General features: G+C 43.4%; 1 non-coding gene across 1 annotated transcript; it reads right to left on the bottom strand.

Annotated features, from left to right (window-relative positions):
- Positions 1–24,288: 24,288 nt before the first annotated feature.
- On the bottom strand, positions 24,289–24,361 carry Trnai-aau (transfer RNA isoleucine (anticodon AAU)). The gene has a single exon. It is a non-coding gene; the product is annotated as a tRNA-Ile (tRNA).
- Positions 24,362–24,699: the final 338 nt, after the last annotated feature.

The following is a 24,699-nucleotide window of genomic DNA, read 5'->3' as shown; positions in this document are numbered from 1 at the left end:
TCACGTTACCACTTTCTTATCACATCGAGAACAGTGGACCTAGGGATGTTTAGGAGTGTGGAAATCTCAGGTATAGACGTATGACACAAGTGACACTGGATCACCTGACCACGTTCGAAGTCCGTGAATTCCGCGGAGCGCCCCATTCTGCTCTCTCACGACGTCTAATTACTACTGATGTCGCTAGTATGGAGTACCTGGCAGTAAGTGGCAGCAGAATGGACCTAACATGAAAAACGTGTGTTTTGGGGCGTGTCCGGATACTTTTCATCACTTAGTGTTCAAATGGTTCAAAAGGCTCTAAGCATTCAGACGGTTCTGCGACCAAGTAGGCTGCAGATTCGTTGACTTGTGCCATAGGGTGGTGTGGATTATGATTATGGTAAAAATGTCAGGAGTCCATTTCACACAGGAGGTGGCTACTGGGTAGCGGGGCTGTGTGGGATGATTCGGCATAGTTTAAGAGAGTTTCGGGAAAGCAGAGAAAAGGGTTTGTCTCAAACAGTGCAGATCGAACACATTAAGAACGTAGTTCCAGGAACTATCTGCGTAACAGTTGCAAACTATGGTAGCTGTGCTGGGAACATGCCAGAGCTCCAAGCGCTAATGGAAAGCACTGATGCGCAAATCGTTGTAGGCATTGAAAGCTGGCCAAAGACGAGGATAAGTTCAGTCGAAATTTTTCCGAAGTAACTAACGGTGTTCAGAAAGGATAGGCTAAATACAGTTGGCGGTGGCGTGTTTGCTGCTGTTATAAGTATATCACGTAGCGAAATTGAAGTAGATAGTTCCTGTTAGTTAGTACGGGTAGAGATCAATTTTGGCAACCAGAATAAAATAATAATTGGCTACTTTCACTGATCTGTCAACTCAGATGATTCAATTGCTGAAAGGTTCAAAGGAAACTTTAGTCTAATTTCAAACACGTACCCGAATCATACAATTATAGTTGGTGGTTCAAATCAAATGGTTCAAATGGCTCTGAGCACTATGGGACTTAACTTCGGAGGTCATCAGTCCCTTAGAACTACTTAAACCTAACTAACCTAAGGACATCACACACACCCATGCCCGAGGCAGGATTCGAACCTGCGAACGTAGCGGTCGCGCGGTTCCAGACTGTAGCGGCCACCCCGGCCGGCATAGTTGGTGGTGACTTCAATTCACCCTCGATATGTTGGCGAATTTACACATTTAAAGTTAGTGGCAGGGATAAAAGACCAATCGAAACTGTGCTAAACGCATTGTCTGAAAATGTTTTCGAGAATGGAGTTTGTGAGCCAACTCGAATAGTAAACGGTTGTGGAAACACACTTGGCTTCTTAGCAACAAATAGTTCTGAGCTAATAACGAGCATCAAAACTGATACAGGGTTTAGTGAACACCGGTTTGTCATAGCTAGCGTGAATATTGTAACCCCAAATCCTGCAAAGTTAAACGAAAACTGAATCTATTCAAGAAGCAAATAAAAATTCGCTTGACGCCTTCCTGAGACACAATCTCCACTCCTTCCAACTTAACAATGTAAACGTAGACCATACGGGGCTTTCATTGAAAGAGACAGTATCGAAAGCAATTAAGAGATTTATACAAACTAAAGTAACAAAAGAAGGAGCTGATCACCCATGAAATGAAAAACAAACGAAAAAATCATGCCAAATTTGAACGAACACAAATTCCCCGAGATTGGTTATCTTTTACGGAAGCTCAAAATTTAGCATGGACTCCAATGCGAGACGCTTATAATGGTGCCCACAATGAAACTCTGTCTCGAAACATGGCAGAAAATCCAAAGATATTTTGGACGTCGTATGTAAAATACGCTAGCGGAAGACACAATCAATGCCTTCTCTGCACTATAGCAATAGAAATACTATCGATACAGTGCTGCTAAAGTAGGGTTACTAAACACCGTTTTCCGGAATTTCTTCGCCAAGACAACGGCGTATACATTTCAGAATTCGAATCAAGAACAGCTAACATGAACTTAGAAGCAGATATCCTTGGAGTTGTGAAGCAACTTAAATCACTTAATAAAAGCAAACATTCCTGTCCAGACAGTATGCCAATTACGTTCCTCTCAGAGTATGCTGATGCAATAGCACAGGACTTAACAATCATATACAACCGTTCGATCGACGAAAGATCCGTACCCAAAGACTGGGAAGTTGCGTAACTCACGCCAGTATTCAACAAAGGCAATGGAATTAACCCATTAAATTACAGGCCCATATCATTAACGTCGATATGCCGTAGGGTTATGGAACATTTATTGTGTTCGAACATTATGAATCACCTCGAAGACAACGGCCTATTGACAAACAGTCAACAAGGATTCAGAAAACATAGTTCTTGTGAAACACAACTGGCTCTTTACTCAAACGAAGTGTTGAGTGCTGTTGACAAGGGATTTACAATTAATTCCGTATTTCTAGTTTTCTAGAAGGTTTTTGTCACTGTACCTTACAACCGCTTAGTAATCGAATTGCATGCTTATGGAATATCGTCTCAGTTTTATAACTGGATTCGTGGTTTCGTGTCAGTGGGGTCACGGTTCTTAGTAACTGATGGAAAGCCACCGAGTAAAACACAAGTGATTTCTGGCGTTTTTATGGGTCCTCTGCTATTGCTCATCTATACGTGCTATAAACGATTTAGGAGACAATCTGAAGAGCAGCCGTCTTCCGTTGTTTGCTGAAATGGCTCTAAGCACTATGGGACTTAACATCTGAGGTCATCAGTCACCTAGACCTTAGAACTACTTAAACCTAACTAACCTAAGGATATCACACACATCCATGGCCGAGGCAGGATTCGAACCTGCGACCGTAGCAGCAGTGCGGTTCCGGACTGAAGCGCCAAGAACCGCTCGGCCACAGCGGCCGCCGTTGTTTGCAAATGATACTGTCCTTTGTCGTCTAGTAAAGACATCAGAAGATCAAAACCAATGCAATCAAATGTAAAGGCCATAAGTTCCTCTAAATACCTTGGAATTACAATTACAAACAACTGAAATTTGAAACAACACATAGAAAACGTTATGGGGAAGGCGGACCAAAGACTGCGTTTTACTGGCAGAACACGTAGGGGATGCATCAGATCTACTGAAGACACTGCCTACAGAGAGTGCCTACACTATGCTTGTTCGTCCTCTTTTGGAGTGCTGCTGTGTGGTGTGGGATCTTTACCAGATAGGGTTAACGGAGTACATCGCGAAAGTTCAAGGAAAGACAGCACGTTTGGTATTATCGACAAATAGGAGAGAGTGTCATGGACATGATACAGCATTTGCGGGGGGGGGGGGGGGGGGGGAGTCATGAAAACAAAGGCGTTTCTTGTTGGACAAGATCTCCTCACGAAATTTCAATAACCAATTTTGCCCTTTAAACAGGAAAAATTTTGTTGACGCCGACCTACATAGGGTGAAACGATCATCAAAATACAATAAACGAAATCAGAACTCGCACGGGAAGATAAAAGATGTTCGTTTTTTCCGCGTGCTATTCGAGAGTGGAATGTAAATGTGTGGCTAGGGCCCCCCGTCGGGTAGACCGTTTGCCGGGTGCAGGTCTTTCGAGTTGACGCCACTTCGGCGACCTGCGCGTCTATGGGGATGAAATGATGTTCATTAGGATAACACAATACCCAGTCCCTGAGCGGAGAAAATCTCCGACCCGACCCTGCCAGGAATCGAACACGGGTCCTTAGGATTGACATTCTGTCGCGCTGACCACTTTTTTTTTTAATCAATCTCATTTTGTTCGTTTTCGTTCTTTGCATTTGCTAGGGGCGGATGTCACAAGACATCCGTTTAACTTCGTTTTTGATCAATTAACTCAGTTTTTTTTATTACAGAGGCCACCTAGCTCTCTGACCGAACACGCTGAGCTACCGTGCCGACACCACTCAGCTACCGGAGGCGGACGTGAGTGGAATAATAGGGCATTAGTGTGAAGCACTTAAGTATGATTTACAGAGTATTCATGTATATATAGATCGCCATACAGTCATCCATTACATTTACAATGTATCTTTCTGAATGGTTATTCTACTATATTCTTAGAGAATTGCAATTTTTTTTAAAGAAAAGTGGGTACGAATAAATGACTGTTACATGCTACCACTCTAAACTACTATGTGATTGTACCATAATAATAAAAAAGAAAACCTACCATACAAAAAAAAATCCACGCATCTTGTACACACTCTCGATAGTTACGTCACACATAATTAAGTGGCTGAACATTAATACCAGTGCACTGCTTTGATTGACAACAACGCTGCAACCCGTCTTGGAAGAGGAATCTATGGGGATAACTAAAGCGCAATAAAGGATTTTTGCCTTGCCTCTTATCTGGTACACGAAAAGATAACTCACGTCGTCTTCTTCGCTGCATAAATCACATAATGGAGATTCCTTCAATCCTATTCGCAACAAGGTGGATGGGAACTTACCATAATTTATGTGCATGCGTGTAATCGTTATCATTCGTCTGCTTCTTTACAAATCAATAAACCAAGGGGATAACGTTAATAACATTATTTTAGGTAGCAGCTGGCCATATTATACTCTTTTGATAACTTCGTTGGATCCCATTGCGTCTGCCAGTCGTTTATCGCTTTTTCATTGATTAAGCTCGGCATTTCTTGGTAAGTAAGTCTCTCATTTAGGATCTCATCTAAGCTCACTGCTCGCTTCGCTGTCTCCTGCTTCAATATGAAAGATGGTACTGTGTCCTGGAATCGACAAGGAATTTTCAAATAACTTCCGGGAATTCAGCCAGGTAACACTTTCAGCGACCGCCGATATTTCGGCGGGAGAACACCCCGCCATTTTCAAGGCAAACTGCAGTTTGCCTTGAAAATGGCGGGGTGTTCTCCCGCCGAAATATCGGCGGTCGCTGAAAGTGTTACCTGGCTGTATTCCCGGAAGTTATTTGAAAGTTGTATACGCCAGGAGAAACTCAGGTCTGACAAGGAATTTGTTAATATTCCTATTGCTTGTTTGTAACTACTTCCTTAATAATGTCTATAATTACAGGCGACACAGTTTAGTTCCTTAATGGGTTTTTCAGTCTCTTTAGTACACTTAGGGAATCGATTAATATCATCATACTGCTTCGTGTGCAACATCTGCCGTATTTAATGCTTCCCTAATTGCAATGGCCTTCGCATAATAGACTGTTGCCTCCTTAGGCAGAGAATATAGTGCTTGATAATTTTATACATGTACAAAAGATTGTACTGTGATATTCAAAGGGACGATATAGAGATCAGTGAAATGAAAACGAGACACATGGAAAAAGTAAGCAAACTGGTTATTGTTTCAAAAATAATGAAGACGGCCTTTGCCTTCATGCAAAAATATCGCCGTTGGCTACGGAACCACGATTTTACCCATGCGTTAACCTCTTCCTCCGTAGCAAATGTTGCGAGATTGCGCTGCAGAGGTTTCGCTGGGAAGCTCGTCCACACCCTTCATGAAGTCTCGATCTCTTCCCATACGATTTTCATGTTTTTGCAGTCCTGAAAAAAGACATTCGTGGCCGTCGATTTGCCCCTGACAAAGAGGTGTACTCCTTGGTACAATCATCGATCCGTAGACAATCGCACACATTTTAACATAAAGGCATTGACCGTCTCGTTTCAGCGGGATACAACTATTAATAGTGATGGCGATTAATTCTAATAAACAGTTTACTTACTACATCTGTCTCGTTTCCATTTGATTGTCCCTTATATACTATTGCCTCATATTTACTTGAGCTGCCGCATAATAAACAGAGAAAACGAGGAAAAATTCTAATTCCCTGATATTAAAATCCATATAGCAGAAATGTAGCTTGTCTAACAGAGCTACTAATCATTTACACTGATACACCAAAGCACTTGTCGCAGCTCGATTGCAATTTTTTTAATTTTCCTGGTGATTACAGTTGTTTAAAGAAAACTGTCTCTTAATGTGGAAAGAATGTAGCCAAAGACGGAACCTCACTTTGGTATTATGTTGCAGGCAAATCTGTGCCCACAGCACAAATTCTGGTCAAGCACTATTAACTTAGGCCAATATCCTAAGCTTTTACTGTTACCGTTACGGTAAATTACGCAAATGATGGAGCACGAACTGTAATAAACTTTTAAATCGTTGGCACATATTTTACTCAGCTAAGCAGGTTCAGAATAATATCTCACTAACGGCGTTGATGTACTGTCACTCAATGCATTAACACACTACTGACTATTAAAATTGCTACACCACGAAGATGACGTGCTACAGACGCGAAATTTAACCGACAGGAAGAAGATGCTGTAATATTCAAATGACTAGCGTTTCAGAGCATTCACACAAGGTTGACGCCGGTAGCGACACCTACAACGTGCTGACATGAGGACAGTTTCCAACCGATTTCTCATACACAAACAGCAGTTGACCCGCGTTGCCTGGTGAAACGTCGTCGTGATGCCTCGTGTAAGGAGGAGAAATGCGTACCATCACGTTTCCGACTTTGATAAAGGTCGGATTGTAGCCTATCGCGATTGCGGTTTATCGTCTCGCGACATTGCTGCTCGAGTTGGTCGTGATCCAATGGCTGTTAGCAGAATATGGAATCGGTGGGTTCAGGAGGGTGATACGGAACGCCGTGCTGGATCCCAACGGCCTCGTATCACTAGCAGTCGAGATAACAGGTATCTTATCCGCATGGCTGTAACGGATCGTGCAGCCACATCTCGATCCCTGTGTCAACAGATGGGGGGTTTGCAAGACAAAAACCATCTGCACGAACAGTTCGACGACGTATGCAGCAGCATGGACTATCAGCTCGAAGACCGTGGCTGCGGTTACCCTTGACGCTGCATCACAGACAGGAGCGCCTGCGATGGTGTACTCAATGACGAACCTGGGTGCACGAATGGCAAAACATCATTTTTTCGGATGAATCCAGGTTCTGTTTACAGCATCATGATGGTCGCATCCGTGTTTAGCGACAGCGCGGTGAACGCACATTGGAAGCGTGTATTCGTAAGCACAATAATACATGACCGCATGTTCCAGGTCCTGTACGGGCCTTTCTGAATACAGAAAATGTTCGACTGCTGCCCTGGCCAGCATATTCTCCAGATCTCTCACCAACTGAAAACATCTGGTCAATGTTGGCCAAGCAACTGGCTCGTCAAAATACGCTAGTCACTACTCTTGATGAACTGTGGTATCGTGTTGAAGTTGCATGGGCAGCTGTACCTGTACACGCCATCCAAGCTGTGTTTGATTCAATGCCCAGGCGTATCAAGGCAGTTATTACGGCCAGAGGTGGTTGTTATGGGTACTGATTTCTCAGTATCTATGCACCCAAATTGCGTGAAAATGTAATCACATGTCAGTTCTAGTATAATATATTTGTTCAATGAATACTCGTTTATCATCTGCATTTCTTCTTGGTGTAGCAATTTTAATGGCCAGTAGTGTATTAAAATCCATGCAGCACAAATGTAGGCCTGCCTAACAGGGCTACAAATCATTTACACTGCAGTTCGATAACAGTTGGCCTAATGGCTATACGATATTTACACATACTATACATTGAAGAATATACACAAAAGAATATACACTAAAGTACTTGTTGTAGCTCTATTGTAATTAAATACTTTTCATTTTCTGCTGATTACAGTTGTTCAAACAAAAATCTCTCTTAATGTGGAAAGAATGTAGCGAAAGACGGAACCTCACTTTGGTATTGCGTTGCAGACAAATTTGTGCGCACAGCACAAATTCTGCGCAAGCACTATTAACTTAGGCCAATATCCTAAGCTTTTACTGTTACCGTTACGGTGAAGTATGCAAATGATGGAGCACGAACTGTAATAAACTTTTAAATAGTTGGTACATATCTTACTCAGCTAAGCAGGTTCAGAATAATAGCTCACTAACGGCGTCACTCAATGCATTAATATGTATCATAACGCGTCTGTGACAGTGGACATTTAAATCCAAGCGTCGCACTGCAACAGCAGCTGCCATTCGAGATACAACTACATTTTGTGCGAATAAATGTCTACTATGCCCCTCTTGATTGCTCCAAGCAAAAAGATTTATACTAGGTACGTAGATGACATTCTGATTGTTTACACGGCGGTCCTAATAGCGGAACTGATCGTTTATTTACAATCTTTAAAGAACTTCATGAAAAAAATTTGCTTCATCCGAGAACTAGAAAACGAGAATCGTCAACTTAATTATTTAGCACTTACTCTAACTGTGATTAACCATAATATCTATTTTGGTATTTTTCGAGAAGAAACTAGTACAGACAAAATTTTACCCTCCAGCACAACACATCACCAATCTCATAAAAAAGCCGTTTTTCATTCAGATATTCACTGGGCTGTTTCAACAACTTTACCACATGAAAAACTTAAGAGCTCAAATGAATTTAATAAAAACTATAGCATTTAGTAACGGTTATGACCCTTCCTTAGTCGGTAACATTTTCAAAGCGAAAACTAACAGCAGAGTCACTATTTTAGGCGATATTGCTAATAATGACAGTAACGAAGGCAAAACAATTTTCTGAATACCTAACTTAGGAGTCATTTCCTACAGAACTCGTCGCCCACTAGGAAAAAAAAAAGGATTCAAATTTGCGTTTTCCACTAATAACAGTTTGTAGAAAAATCTATCTTCGATTACTTCTTTGCGTAATTCAGGTGTTTATAAAATCGTCCGCGACACTTGTCCAGTTCATTACATAGGATAGACCGGAAGTATCAGATATAAAGAGCATTTATGAGGAAGAAAGGTACTAATATGTATAATTCGTTCTTTGAAGATCATTTGGTAATTACAGGCCACAAGCCGAAGGAAGCCGATGAAGCAACTATCCTCCATAAAGAAAAGATATTTTATGGATATTCATATCGAAGTTTCATATTGTCGATGCACAACGAAGGACCTGGGCTTTCAGAATTATCAAGTTGCATGACAAGTTTGACGGTTATCAGTCGCTACTCTGTTTACACCTTTCTGCATTCTTAATTCATTTTTTATTTCTTTCATTTACAGTAGGAGAACCGCTGCATATCTACTCCTGAAGGAAGTGTCACATTCTGAGACTTAAAGGCATTCCGTTATTAATTTCATCGTAGCCTCTCTGCCAACATAATATAAGCTACACTTTGGTGCAGGATGTAGTGATTTTCGATGGTATGAAATTTCCCGACAGATTAAAACCTTGTGTCGGACTGGGACTCCTACAACCTTTGTCGTTCAAAGGTTAAATGATCTACTGTTTGCCCACAAAAGGCAAATGGTCACAGGTTCGAGTAATGGGCCAGCACAGAGGTTTAATCTGCCAGCACACTTCAGATTAGTACACAGTCCGCTGCAAAGTGAAAATTCATTCTTGATTTTTCTGTGCTTGACACATAAGTCTTAATATAAGCCTAAGAGAACATAAGCTGCTTTTCAGCACTGCTGATACATGCCAGATACGAGTCATGTTGCTCATTGAAAGAAACGTGGCAGTGTCTTCATTAAGTGAAAGTGCAAACAGAATCAAAAAACTAGCTGTCTAGCAATCGAATTAATATAAAACGGAATCTCATTTATGTAACGATTGCCCGCTAAAAGGATAATATCGAATGTTTGCCACATTTATCGTTTCCAACGGGCGCGCTCCGCTGTTTCGACATTGCGAAGTCCCATGTCTGCCATCTGTTGGCCGACGGGCAGACTACACTCCGCCTACTACGCAGTCTCTAAAACTGCCGCTACATGTCTCTGGCGTCTTCACATGGACGTAAGTTCGAATGGAACTATCGATAACCAACACAGTTCTACAGTTAATATCAGTATACACATTGTTCAAATAAAATAAGTTCTTTTTCCGTCTCTGTGTGATACTCGTGTTTAACGTTGCTTCCTCACGTATTTAAATAAACAAAGGTGGTCTAATGCAGTTATTAATTTGTACAGGCTTTACACTGTAAGAGACCGGAACGTGATCATTCGCGCTACCGAGACAAGGACATTCGTACTACATATAAACTTTACTTCATTGCACAGTTAAACATGACGAAAGAAAGATATTGTGGCGGTGACACTTTAATTACAAAACAGATAAAGCATAACTTATCTGTCCATGAGACATGAATTATCAACAGCAAAGCCCTACAATCAGCTCAGGTGGTAACTTAGAGAGATAATGTTTCCGATAACGTGTCTACAGCAATACGGACGAGTTCTCGCGTTCGTCTACAGGCGACGATTCGAGGTATAGCGCCTTCGCACGTTTTCCGTTCGCTCTAGCCATTATTTTGCACGATAATACACACAAGAAGTTGATTAATCAGTTTTCACGCTGGTACCTATGTTTGTCTGGGAAGTATACCGATGAGAAGGAATGACAGAGCTTTGTCCATCATTTTTCTCCATGGAAGCATACGTTTCGACATATCTCCACAGTCACAATTTTCTGCCACAAATACTTCGTAGGATTATACCCCATTCTTATAAAAGGTTTCTTTTATGTTACCACAGTCGGCTGAATTTAGGGAACACGACACACTTCATGACATCTACATGACTACTCTGCAATTCACATTTAAGTGCTTGGCAGAGGGTTCATCGAACCACAATCATACTATCTCTCTACCATTCCACTCCCGAACAGCGCGCGGGAAAAACGAACACCTAAACCTTTCTGTTCGAGCTCTGATTTCTCTTATTTTATTTTGATGATCATTCCTACCTATGTAGGTTGGGCTCAACAAAATATTTTCACATTCGGAAGAGAAAGTTGGTGACTGAAATTTCGTAAATAGATCTCGCCGCGACGAAAAACGTCTTTGCTTTAATGACTTCCATCCCAACTCGCGTATCATATCTGCCACACTCTCTCCCCTATTACGTGATAGTAAAAAACGGACCGCCCTTTTTTGCACCCTTTCGATGTCCTCCGTCAATTCCACCTGGTAAGGATCCCACACAGCGCAGCAACGTTCTGACAGAGGACGAACGAGTGTAGTGTAAGCTGTCCCTTTAGTAGACTTTTGCATCTTCTAAGTGTCCTGCCAATGAAACGCAACCTTTGGCTCGCCTTCCCCACAATATTATCTATGTGGTCTTTCCAACTGAAGTTGTTCGTAATTTTAACACCCAGGTATTTAGTTGAATTGACAGCCTTGAGAAGTGTACTATTTATCGAGTAATAGAATTCCAACGGATTTCTTTTGGAACTCATGTGGATCACCTCACAGTTTTCGTTATTTAGCGTCAACTGCGACCTGCCACACCATACAGCAATCTTTTCTAAATCGCTTTGCAACTGATACTTGCGTGTTCTTATCCGATCTATGATAGGAAACAAAGAAACGAATGAAGTATCGAAAAATTTCCATTCTGTCTCGAGACATCATCTTATAATTTGCTTCACCAATTGAAGCAAGTGCCTAGTGAAAAGAGGGATAATGTGAATCCACTTCACGAAAACCCAATCACCATGAACTTAGGCTTACGCAAGAAAAGTGTTTAGTACGATCACTTGTAACTTAGGGAGCGGCAACACCGCTTGGACTGTTAGCAGATTTATTTACTAATTTATTAATGAATCCTATTTTCAGCTTGCATGTCTTTGTGATGTGAGAAATCATGATGAAGTGCTCCAGTACTAGGGACATTCGGAAAGTAGATGCACGTCAATAGCTCGGCAATCGGTTGTGTGGGTTTGTAAGGGACCTGAACAAATACAGCTACACCATTGGACATTTTATTAGTTTCATTTTAATGGTTTTTAAGACGCGTATTTAAAAAAAACCTGTTCACCGTGTGAAGTGTCAAGTAATCCTGTACGACAAATGTTAAGCTGGAGCGGCGACTACGTAGAGATGTATCTGCTACTGTAAATAAAACATTTTTAATTTTGACAGTGGTTTCCATTTCGCGACAGATTAGCCCTTACTTTCCCAATAGCCCTCGTACATATTCCTCACTGTTAAAACGACATCGTCCTTGTGTTCAACCATATTTATAAACTTTTTTAATCTATTATTTTCAATTTACAGGTCAACAATATTACAGAAACCGTAACATTTTCTGGCTGCTCGTTACTCAATTTACATATTTTACAATTGTGATTTTCGCATATAACTAACCATACAGCAATATAGATACACTGCCTGGTAAAAGAAGTGAAGCACACAAGGGTGGCAGGGAACGAAATGTAACTTCACGGATGGAGGGGATGGGCTTACGTGGTATTATTTCAAAAAATCACCGTCCGAACAGGTCATGAAGGATCAACGGTACTGACGAGCCACCGCGTGTCATTCTCTTTTCTGACGTGTCACCAGATTTGGATACAGTGGGGCATGTGGTCAGCACACCGCTCTCCTGGATGTTGTTAGTTTTTGTGACCGGTGCCACTACTCCTTAATCAAGTAGCCCCTCAATTGATCTCACAAGGGATGAGCGCACCACCCTTGCAACAGCACTTAACAGACCCAGACAGTGACCCATCAGAGTGCTAGCCAGCCCGACAGTGCTGAAGGGGAGGTTTACCATCTTTTGGTTCAAAAAATCGATTTTTTAAAAAAATTGTATTTTTGGATCCATAAAAGTGTTTAGAATCCACCCCTGAAACGCTTTTTCCGAATACGGAACGGAAATGTTTGTTATTCGCGGCTGAACAAAAAATGCACCTGCCTGAAATCGGCCTTTTTCACACACCAGTTTTTTTTTCTTTCGGAGGACGAGTTATTGTACCGCTGCTTGGGAGGAAACACACAAAATTCAAATGAAAGTTTGAACGCGTGTGTTTGGAAATTAGCCCCCAAGCATTGCGACTTCCCTGGCAGTGAGCAGCTTCAACGAAGGGTATTCAGCAATTCTGAAGACCATGACAACGATGGACGTCACCCTGGGACTCTATTCGACGCAGTTCGCCAAGCATTCGGACGACCACCGGATTCAAGCGGCCGAAAACCGCTTGTCAGCGGGCGCACGAGCGGGTCTGGAACAGCGCAGGATGGCCCAGACCGAGCAAAAAAATGGCTCTGAGCACTATGGGACTTAACTTCTGGGGTCATCAGTCCCCTAGAACTTAGAACTACTTAAACCTACCTAAGGACATCACACACATCCATGCCCGAAGCAGGATTCGAACCTGCGACCGTAGCGGTCGCGCGGTTCCAGACTACAGACCGAGCAGAACGGCCTGTATGAGGAAGAGGAAGGGCTAGTTTATGGACCCGGAATAGCATATTGAACGTACGTGGCATAATATTGCATTTATATGTAGGCAAATCTTCAAAAGCGTTTTTTTCGAAATGACGTTTTTTCTTGCATGATTATTTGTTTCCGACGAAGCTAACTAAATTGTCTATGAGTTGTACCACTTTTATTCCGATCTATCAACTATAAATATTTTTTCTTGGCCGACGAAGTCGAAAAATCAATGAAGAAAACCTATTTTTTCAAATGGCCGCCATTTTGTTTACTATGGTCCACATAACGTAAGAGAGGTGGACTCCTTAAATAATCTTATATACATCGCTAACGTCAACTCAATTTTGATTTCAGACGAGCCGGCTGACCTGTGACATACCGCGCGTGGAGGTCTACATCGAAATTTTGTTTCGTTCCGACGGCACTTCCGCCTTTGCTCTTCGACATTTCCGGTCGCAAAAATTCCAGTTTGTAGAGGAAATATCAATAAACATTTTGACCAAATTTGACATTGTTATCTGTAACATATCCCGAGAAAGAAAATTCTCAAAGAACATGCTTTTTTCGGGTGAAAGATAGTAAACCTCCACTTAACTTCAGTGACCTGTCAGGAACCAGTGTTACGACTGCGGCAAGGACGTTTGGCTGTAATATTATTTCAGTGGTAACAAAATCGGGTCAAATTCACAGATAACTTCGGAGTATGAGCCTGCTTATCAGCATGACACTGCACCACCTCTTGCTTGGAAGCGTACAGTGACACAGATGGAAATGCTGTCATAGGGCAGTGGTATCGTGTCCTGAGGCAAGCTGATCCACAACTGTTGTAATGGATCCTTGATATCCTGGATACTGGCCCTGGGACAGAGTTGAGCTGATGACACATGTGTTCTACTGGAGACAGATATCGGCACCCGCTGGTCACGGGAGTACAACGCCACGCAGACAGTACATAAAGACATGTACCATGTGTAGTAGAACACCGTCCTGTTACAAAATTGTACCACGATACTGCCGCATGAGACATGAGAACATAGAATGTTCTTGAGGTACTATCGTGCCTCAGAGTACCACAGTCTATACTGTAAGGTGGCTATAATCTCGCACCTTACAAGAACCTATCCACATACTTTGCCTTGATCTACGAACACAATTAGGTATCATGTGATAGGTTGTACATCGTATATATGAATGTATAAAGGAGACTGACATTGTCACGTAGGTCTTGTAAATAATTGTTAACGCTTATTGCATGAAAGGTGACGGAGTGTCTTTATTATTAAAATGGCATAATGAATCATTGCTTATACTAGTAGAGGTTGGAACGACAGTGGAGATGAAACGGCAGGCACAATTCAAGCTCTGGGTGGAAGGCCCGCACAGGTGTCGGTCCCGCTTTAAAACAGGATGTAGCTAGAGATACGTCGTGGCACCTGAGCTTTGGAGCACAATAGGGTGAATATAGGTTTTTCCTCGCGAACTTTCCGCGCTGGACGACAGAAGACTAAAATATGGATGCTCGGCGTTCGGAAAATTCTGTAGAGAGGGAGAATATTCCGTGGTTTCGGGAATATGATTCGTTTCCGGAATTACGAGAGTGGGGAGCCGAGCCTTGCTGGGAGGCCAGCGGTGAAGAGACGAGGTCTTCCCGTTGTGAGCGCGCGTTGTGTGACTGTCGCTCGATATCAGCTTTGTTGCTGTAGACGCACTTGCTGTCTTTGCTCTCAGGAGAATTTATAGTTAGAACAGTAGGCACTGTGCTGTAGCGACCCTATACGGTTATGGACTTCACCTCCGGGTTGGAAGTCGTCGTTGAGTACGCAGCGTTCAGTAATTGAGAGCACTTCCTCTGCCTATACTTACGTTGAGACGTTAGCGGAAGTCCGTCCTTGTGGCTGGGAATTCGCATTTCTCGTCTGTGGAACACAGAGCGGAGAAGACAGTATTATATTATATTAGTCGGAGGACCGCCTTCTGCCGTCCTAGTGTTTGGAAGAGTTTATTTGTGGTTGGAGTTCTTCCACCGACGCAGACGTGTACGAGAATCAGCACGCCGACGTACCAGACGCAGTACATATGGTGATATCGAAAATTGCTTCGGCTTATTAGGGGTATAAAGCTAAATAGCTGTGATCACGTTAGTGTATTTCCACTGAGGTTCCACACCACCGTAGATCATCTTTGAAAGTAATGTCTTCTAGTGTTTGGTACGTAGATAATGTCAGTGATTTCGTGTTATTGATATTAGATCGCGCAGTCATAATAATGGACAGAGTTGGGCAACTGATTAGTAATTTTACTTAGGAAATGTAAACTTTGTAATATAAAAGGTTTTTTTTATCTACAATAAATATATAAGCAGGAACAACGTATATCATTTAGTAGTATTAGTTGCCTTAATCATTCATTTATGTTTAGATTGCAATTTATAGAATTATGAGATCCTAAGATCTGCTTCAGAGGGTAGTCAGACAGGGCCAAATCATTATTTTCCGTTGCGCACATTTATTTTTACACCCGCCTGGAGTAGCATCTTGGAATACCACCTGTCACCTGAAGTCATGCCCGACAGCTCTCCACACTATGACACCACAGTAACGGCACTGCACCTCTCCAAGACACTGAAAGAATGGACCTTTACCCAGGTCTCCACCAGACTCGCCGATGATGGTCTACTGGGGTACTGCAGAAATGTTATTCATTGCTTGAACACGATGTGACGCCATCCATCAGCAGTCCTTGCTTCCGGTTCACGGCAACACTCCAAATGCACCGTTTATGTTGTGATATTAACGGCACCGTATGCGTGGGACGGTAATTCCTTAGTCCGGCTGCTGCTAATCGACGACCAATGGTGCGAGATGGCAGGGAGTCCATTACTTGTTCTCGGATGGCAGGGGGTAACGTGAAGGAGTTACAATGTACTTCGTTCACAGTGCCGTGATTCTTCCTTGTGGTGGTCACATGTGGTCGATTGGAACCTTGACGACAAGTATGCCTACCCTCACTTTCCGTTCATTCCATCACAGTGCAACTGTCACATCCGAATGCCCCACGAATCTGGATATGGCGCGATTCGATGAGCCGGCTAAATGAGACCACCAATGATGTTCCTTTCAAACTCAGGTGCTGGTCATTCTGCTGCGGGTCTGAGAGGCGTTTGAAAACTCCGTGTCAAAAAAAAAAAACTACTTAATTGTTTGGGGTAAGCCTTTTTTATTTTTCGACATAGTCTCATTTTAAAATAATACAGTTCATCCAACGCTGCTTTTTTATTTTTCGACATAGTCTCATTTTAAAATAATACAGTTCATCCAACGCTGCTCTAATTTGTTGATCCCTACTGAATAACAGGAATTGTCCATGTCTGCAATATAGCTATTAGTTGCTGCAATCACCTCCTCGTTTGAATAAAATCTTTGTCCCGCCAGCCATTTCTTCAAAATGGGTAACAAATAGTAGTCCGAGGCAACCAAGTCTGGAGAATAGGGGGGATGTGAAACGAGTTGGAATCCTATTTCCATTAATTTTGCGACCACAACTGCTGAGGTGTGTGCTGTTGCATTGCCGTGATGGAAAAGGACTTTTTTTTTTCGGTCCAATCGCCGTCGTCGTTCTTGCAGCTCTGTTTTTAAACGGTCCAGTAACGATGAATAGTATTCACCTGTAATAGTTTTACCTTTTTCCAGATAGTCGATGAGGATTATCCCTTGCAAATCCCAAAAGACAATTGCCAGAACCTTACCGGCCGAAGGAATGGTCTTCGCCTTTTTTGGTACAGATTCACCCTTGGTAACCCATTGTTTAGATTGTTGTTTGGTTTCAGGAGTATAGTAATGTATTCATGTTTCATCCACAGTGACGAAACGACGCTTAAAGCCCTGCGGATTCTTCCTGAACAGCTGCAAACCATCCTTGCAACACTTCACACGATTCCGTTTTTGGTCAAGCGTGAGCAATCGCGGAACGCATCTTGCGGATAGCTTTCTCATGTCCAAATGTTTATGCAAAATATTATGTACCTATTTATTCGAGATGCCTACAGCACTAAGAATCTCAGGCACCTTAAATCTTCTGTCATCCATCACCATATCATGGATTTTATCAATGACTTCTGGAGTCGTAACCTCCACAGGGCGTCCAGAACGTTCAGCATCACATGTGCTCATATGGCCACTCCGAAAATTTTGAAACCACTTATAAACCTGATCGAATCACCGTAATGTTTATCAAGCTTCTCTTTCGTCTCCTGAGGCGTTTTGCTTTTCATGAAGTAATGTTTAATCACCACACGAAATTCTCTCTTGTCCATTTTTTGACAATCAAACGACTTCCTTGATTCACACGAATGCCAAACACAAAGAAATAGACCAATATGGCTGAAACTTGGTGTGCGTTCTTTCCGAAGATGCTCCTAACTAAACACGACTTCGTCACGCGCCGGTGGTGCTATTTCTAGGACTTTGCACGGACTTTTCAAACGTCCCTCGTACAGTGATCATTAGCAGCTGACGCTGTTCACGGGCCGGCCGGTGTGGCCGAGCGGTTCTAGGCGCTTCAGTCTGGAACCGTGCGACCGCTACGTTCGCAGGTTCGAATCCTGCCCCGGGCATGGGTGTGTGTGATGTCCTTAGGTTAGTTAGGTGTAAGTAGTTCTAAGTTCTAGGGGACTGATGACCATAGATGTTAAGTCCCATAGTGCTCAGAGCCATTTGAACCATTTTTTTTTGCTGTTGACAGCCCTTACATACCAGCGGTGTGTACGCGTCTTTCGGCCGTGACTTCTCAAAACTTCACTTTTTTTCTGTCAGGCAGTGTATGAGTATCTCCTGCTGTAATCTGAGTAAAAATATCTAGTCAAAAGCGCAAGCAGTAAAGTCGTGAGAATGAATATTACAACGCCCACGTACTGTAACAGACTACTTCAAAAGCTACGCATGCAGCACGAAATGTCATCTTCTTCCCAGCAGATGTCATTCAGTCACTCGCAGCATGAACTCTGTTTTCATTTCCGGAGATGAATTAGGTTGTGACGTCAACAGTAGTCGGCTCGCGGAGCATCGGCTGGTGAAGTGGGCGTTAACTATCAGTACGGTGACCGATGGGCGCGGAACTTTGCCCGGTCCACGCAGGCACGGGTGAGGCCGTTGAAGAAGACGCAATTATTACTACAGATAACGTGAGACAGAAACTGCATTTTAAGGGAAACTAACTTACAAACAGTAAAAACACGATACAATAAAAATCGTGGCGATGAGATGAGCTCGCTACCCGCGCCCGGGTTCCCGGGTTCGATTCCCGGCGGGGTCAGGGATTTTCTCTGCCTCGTGATGACTGGGTGTTGTGTGATGTCCTTAGGTAAGTAGTTCTAAGTTCTAGGGGACTGATGACCATATATGTTAAGTCCCATAGTGCTCAGAGCCATATCCCCAATTATTTGCTGGGTGTACTCTTATTGCAATAACATTTCCCCTCAGTCTTAACAGCTTCCTCCAGAACCATGGCACTTATTCCCTGATGTCTGAACACATTACGTTTCATTCTGTACCTCCTTCTTGTCAATGTTTTCCAAATTTTCCTCTCTTCACCGACTGAGGTGAGAACCTCCACGTTCCTTATGTTATCGTTCCACCTACATTCTCGACACCTGTCTGTAAATATTAAGGACGTTAGAAGTGTTTTTAAATCATGGATGTTGCGCTGAACAACATAAAGTAATGACAATAAACCACTGGAGCGATCTCGTCAGATCAAGTATCAAATGAAAACCGACGACGTCAGCAAACACCACAATAAGCTACAGTCCAAATACAGCACATATATCGGAAGTTATAGACGATTTTTTGAAACGTTAGCAAATGCGTCACAGCCATAAACCCTCCACAAGCCACACATAGTATGAAGACAACATGATTTACCTAGTTCCTCACTTAATGACTTCCTACAATTACCTATTAATAGGCTTTAAATGATTGTTCTTATATGTTAAGAAAAGTTGTATAAAATGGTTACGAATACCTAAATAATAAGTCAAACATTTGCAAGAAAGACCCTGTGTCTAAAGGTCAGATGGACGCACTTTCTTCGAGCTTGCCGTATGTATTTTGTAATTTTAACTTAAATATTTTATGCTGTAAAACCGGATGGAAATATGTTTACAAAAAATGGTTCAAGTGGCTCTGAGCACTATGGGACTCAACTGCTGAGGTCATTAGTCCCCTAGAACTTAGAACTAGTTAAACCTAACTAACCTAAGGACATCACACACATCCATGCCCGAGGCAGGATTCGAACCTGCGACCGTAGCGGTCTCGCGGCTCCAGACTGCAGCGCCAGAACCGCGCGGCCACTTCGGCCGGCTAATATGTTTACAGTAGTAACATAAACACTGATGAGCCGAAATATTACGACCACCTGCTTAATAGCTCGTTTATCCGTCTTTGGAACGAAATACATCACTGACTTCGTGTATCAGGGATCAGCCAGTTTGTTGCTAGCTTTGTGGAGGTATGTGGAATCAGATATCTACGCACATGTCACGTAATTCGCGTAAATAAAGGACCGCTGATTTGTCTACGCTGTGATGGCGCCCGATAGCGACGCAGGTGGTTTCCACAGGATTTACATCAAGCGATTTTGGTGGACGAGACATCAAACTGAGTTCACTATAAGGCTGCTCAAACCGCTTTAGCACGGTTCTGGCTAAAAGGTATTGACAGTTGTACTGCTGAAAGCTCACATCGCCGTCGGAGAAGACATCAAGCATGAACGGACGGATGCAGGTGGTTCGCAGCTGTCAGCGTGTCTTCGATTACTACTGCAGGCCCTATGGAAGCGCAAGAGAGTGTATCCCACAGCGTAGTACTGCTCTCGCCAGCCAGCATCCGTGGCGCGCTGTACGTTTCGAGCCGCCGTTCACCTCGATGACTGCGTCGGTGGAGGCGACCATCAACCTAGTGTAGCATAAATGTGATACACCCGAAGAGCAGACATGTTTCCATTGATCGACTGTCAAATCCCGATGGTCCCGAGCCAACTGCAACAGTAGTTGACGATTTCGGTGGGGACAACATGTGAACACATAGGGATGGTCTGCTTCGGAGCTCCATGTTCAGCAATGCACGATGAACTGTCTGCTCCGAAACACTTGTGCGTGCACCAGCATTTTGCTCTTTCGGCACAGATCACCATCTACCCTACTTTACAGAGCAGACAAGCCTCCGAACCACACGTTCTATGAAGAGTCGTGGACGACCAAACATTTAGCGCCTAGTGATAGTTTCATTGTCCTTCTATCTCTTTCCATAAATGCTCAATACAGTAGTACGTGACAATTCGAGCAGCTTCGCCGTTTTCGAGATACTCGTTCACAGGCTCTGCATAAAATGTCGCTTATCTTAAAGGATTTCCCCAACTGCAGCCCCTTTCTTCGCTAGTGTGATCTCCCGTACGTGTCTGCTTCACTTACATACTTCTGTTACCGCGTCACATGCCCGCGAAGGGATAAGGCGGCATACAACGTCGCGGTGGGCAGTGGTCATAATGTTTTGGCTTGTCGGTATATAATACTGCGCTGTATTTGTTACAAGAGGTCGCAAACTATTAGCAAGAACTGTGACACTATTGTAACACTAGCTATGTAACCAGTGATGCCTGGCTATGTATTTACTTCAATCTTCTATCAGTTCCTCACCTTCTGTCCACATCGTCCGTTCCCCCCTCGCCCCCCTTCTCTGTCCTTGTACTCCTTCCCCCTCTACCTCCTCCTCGCAGCTCTCTTTGTCCATCTCGCTGTCGATCTTCTCACTCCTCTTTGCGTCTATCTCCTCCTCTTTCCTTACTCTGTCTACTTCGCCCTCCCACCTGCTGATCATTTCCTCTTCTTTCTTTGACTATCTCCTCCTCTTTCCTTCCTCTGTCCATCTCCTCCCCTTCCTGTCCAGATTCCTCTCCCCCCTTTTGTGTCCATCTCCTTCTCCCTCCTACCTGTATCCAGCCCCCCCCCCCTCCCCCGTTATCAGTGTCTATCCTTTCGGCCGGCCGGAGTGGCCGTGCGGTTCTAGGCGCTACAGTCTGGAGCCGAGCGACCGCTACGGTCGCAGGTTCGAATCCTGCCTCGGGCATGGATGTGTGTGATGTCCTTAGGTTAGTTAGGTTTAATTAGTTCTAAGTTCTAGGCGACTGATGACCTCAGAAGTTAAGTCGCATAGTGCTCAGAGCCATTTGAACCATTTTTTTCTATCCTTTCCTTCCCATTCTCTTTCCATGTTGTCATGTGGCCCCAATAGGAGGCAGCTGGTTCATACCCCCACATTACTCCTTTGTAGATAGTTAGTAACGTGTATACAAAGTTTGGCTTGGCAAGGATTGAAGTGGGGCTTTTTACCAGTGGCCTGGTCCGCGTACGCTCATGTCACATATATTTCACATATTTCACCTGCAGTTTCGATTTCACGCAGCTCAATGTTTATTAGATCGAATTTTGTAAACTATGTGTCCTACAATGATATATTTTTTTCAAGTACATTCAGTGGCATAAGTGAATACTGTTTACAAAATGTATTGCAAATAGTTGATACCAGAGAAGCAATAAATGAAATGGTCATGCTCGTTGCGTCAGTTTTACTGCATGATCAGTGATAACGCAGTAAGCAATAAACTGGTTTCCTTTCATTATTTTGTGTGTAGCGAGGAGAGGGGTGGTGCCAACGAGAAAAGTCTCTTAAAGGTCTGAAATTATGTGTAAAGTTGGTTGCAAGCCACCAGGTGCTCTCATTCTGATATACTGGATGAATATAGTCTGGCTATTTTGTGCGTCGTGAGTTACGGTACATTTTCACCCCCACTGTGATTCTTTCCAGATAGTGGTACGTGTACAAAGTTTGGTTGAAATCGACCCAGTGGTTTAGGAGATGTGGAATATACACAAACAAACACGCGCGCGCGCACACGCACACATACACACACTTTTACAAAATGTATAGATTATGCATAAATGAATGACCAGCGTGGGTGACTGCCACGCGGATGATCCAGGGTCTATTACCGGTACTACCGGCGTTTTCTTCTTGCTGGAAGGACTGGAACAGCATCGTGACGCGAACTAGGAGCTGCTTGGATGAAAATAAGCGACTCCAGATTTGCGACACTAAGAACGGCTGTGAGAGAGGTGTGCTAACCCTATACCCCTCCATACCGCATTCAAATGCCGGTACTGGCTCCGGGTGAGATGGCGGTCGGTCGGTTCGCAGTGGCTCGTCTGCGGCCAGGACGAAGAGCTATCCTTTTGTCCTTTCGATACGCGTGTTTTACTTCTGAACAGTGATCACAGTTTCAATATTTAACATGGTTTTAATAGTGGGTGGCATCATGAAATTATTTACGAGCGTGTAGGAAAGCTAACAACCGAGCTAGTTAAATACTGTAACTTTTCCGTAGAATAGTTATGCGTAATCGCAAGCTCTTACTTAAACTTTTCATTGGACTTGGAATATATCACGGTGGTTTTTTTGAGCGTTAATATGAACTTCAAATTTATTTTTAGGACTTGGAGTATCCGAGCACCTTTACAGCTGCAGTTTTGTATTGACACTCGCATGTCATGGAGTTTTGTGCTTGCTTTAGGAGTTATTTTATGGGACAGTGAACTTCAGTTTTATGGCGCCATTAAAAATGAGAAAATGTGCTATTAGAGTTTGTACGTTCGCTTTTGAATCTCGTTATTAACGATCTTCGGACGCATGTTTTCAGTTCGATCGGCAATTGAATCAAGGTAACATTCGCACATACGTGAAGCGAATATGTGAATTATTTGCAGTAAACAAAACAATAAACAGTTTTGGATTGAACTCATAATTGTACTGTTTTGACAACATTATTAACCCCACGGGACTCGCTTTTATATTTCGTCCGCAGCTCCTGGTCTAGTGGCTAGCGTTGCCTGCCTCTGAATCACGGGGTCCCGGGTTCGATTCCCGGCCGGGTTGGGGATTTTCTCTGCCCGTGGACTGGGTGTTTGTGCAGTCTTCATTATTTCATCATCATTTGTGACAGTGTAAAGAATTGGACTGTGTACAAACTAGGACTTTGTACGGGCCGGCCGCTGTGACGGTTCTAGGCGCTTCAGTCTGGAACCGCGCTGCTGCTACGGTCGCAGGTTCGAATCCAGCTTCGGGCATGGATGTGTATGATGTCCTTAGGTTAGTTAGGTTTAAGTTCTAGGGGACTGATGACCTCAGACGTTAAGTCCCACAGTGCTCAGAGCTATTTGAACTTTGTACGGACGCTGATGACCGCGCAGTTGAGCGCCCCCACAAACCAAACCAAACTTTCATATTTATGTTATTTCGCTGTCTAGTACGTTACAATGATCAATGGGTCTGTTTATTAAAAAATACATGCGTTTTAAAGCGCTGGTGCTCGTGCGACCCTTACAAGCAATCCAAGCTAGTAGTCTAGTACCTCGACCTAGGTAGTAGATTTACCACTTCAAGAGCGGGTTGTAAATCTGCGGGTGCAGTCGTAAGGCGTCGCAAGTGAACTGCGGCGGTTGGAGGGGGAGGGGGCGAGGTTAGGGAGGGGGAAGGAGTGATGAAGTCTGATTGTTTATAGGCTATGAATACGGCCACTAGCTCTACATCTGCATTTTGCTGTAATATGATTTTCCTACAAATGGAAGAGATGCTCAGCAGCTTTACGTTTGCTTGACGGAGGCTGACCACTACGCCTGTTCGGTGTGGGAAAACTGTTTCGTGACACAGCTGCTGTCGAATCAATCTCAGAGCACCACAGTGCCGTATCTCTCTCTGTCTGTCTGTCTCTCTCTCTCTCTGTATTTGGCCTTCGGCAGCTAACGGCTAGTCAGCCAGCTAAAGGCCAAATAACTGATATATAGTACAAAACATACATTGGTGACGTGATATGAGAGCATGCAAATACAACTTTCACAAATGGCTTTAGAAACCTGCTGTTAATTGACATGTGTATAAAATGTTTTGTAGTTCAAGGGAGTTAAAGACATCAGCTGCCAGTGGGGACTAATTTATATCAAGGGGACAAGCTGGAAGTTTTGTGCTGGACCACGATTCGAACCTGAGTCTCCTGCTTATTAGGCAGACGCGCTAACCACTACGCTATCCAGACACTGTGGTCACCACAACGGCACGGACTACCCTGTGATGCCCACCGTCAGACCCAAGTTCTCAGCTCATACCAAGCACTACTGATGCGCTGTCCCTGCTCATTACTCTCATTACTCGCGACACACTGCCGATTCCCGTAAGAGTTCGAACTTGGTGCGCATATGCACTGAAGGCATCATTGGCCGTCATCGCCGTAATTATATACAGGGTGTTACAAAAAGGTACGGCCAAACTTTCAGGAAACATTCCTCACACACAAACAAAGAAAATATGTTATGTGGACATGTGTCCGGAAACGCTTACTTTCCATGTTAGAGCTCATCTTATTACTTCTCTTCC

The sequence above is a fragment of the Schistocerca nitens genome, chromosome 5 (genome assembly GCF_023898315.1).
Source record: "Schistocerca nitens isolate TAMUIC-IGC-003100 chromosome 5, iqSchNite1.1, whole genome shotgun sequence".
NCBI lineage: Eukaryota > Metazoa > Arthropoda > Insecta > Orthoptera > Acrididae > Schistocerca > Schistocerca nitens.
The sequence above is the reverse complement of the archived record's forward strand: the minus strand, read 5'-3'. Positions and strand labels throughout refer to the sequence as shown.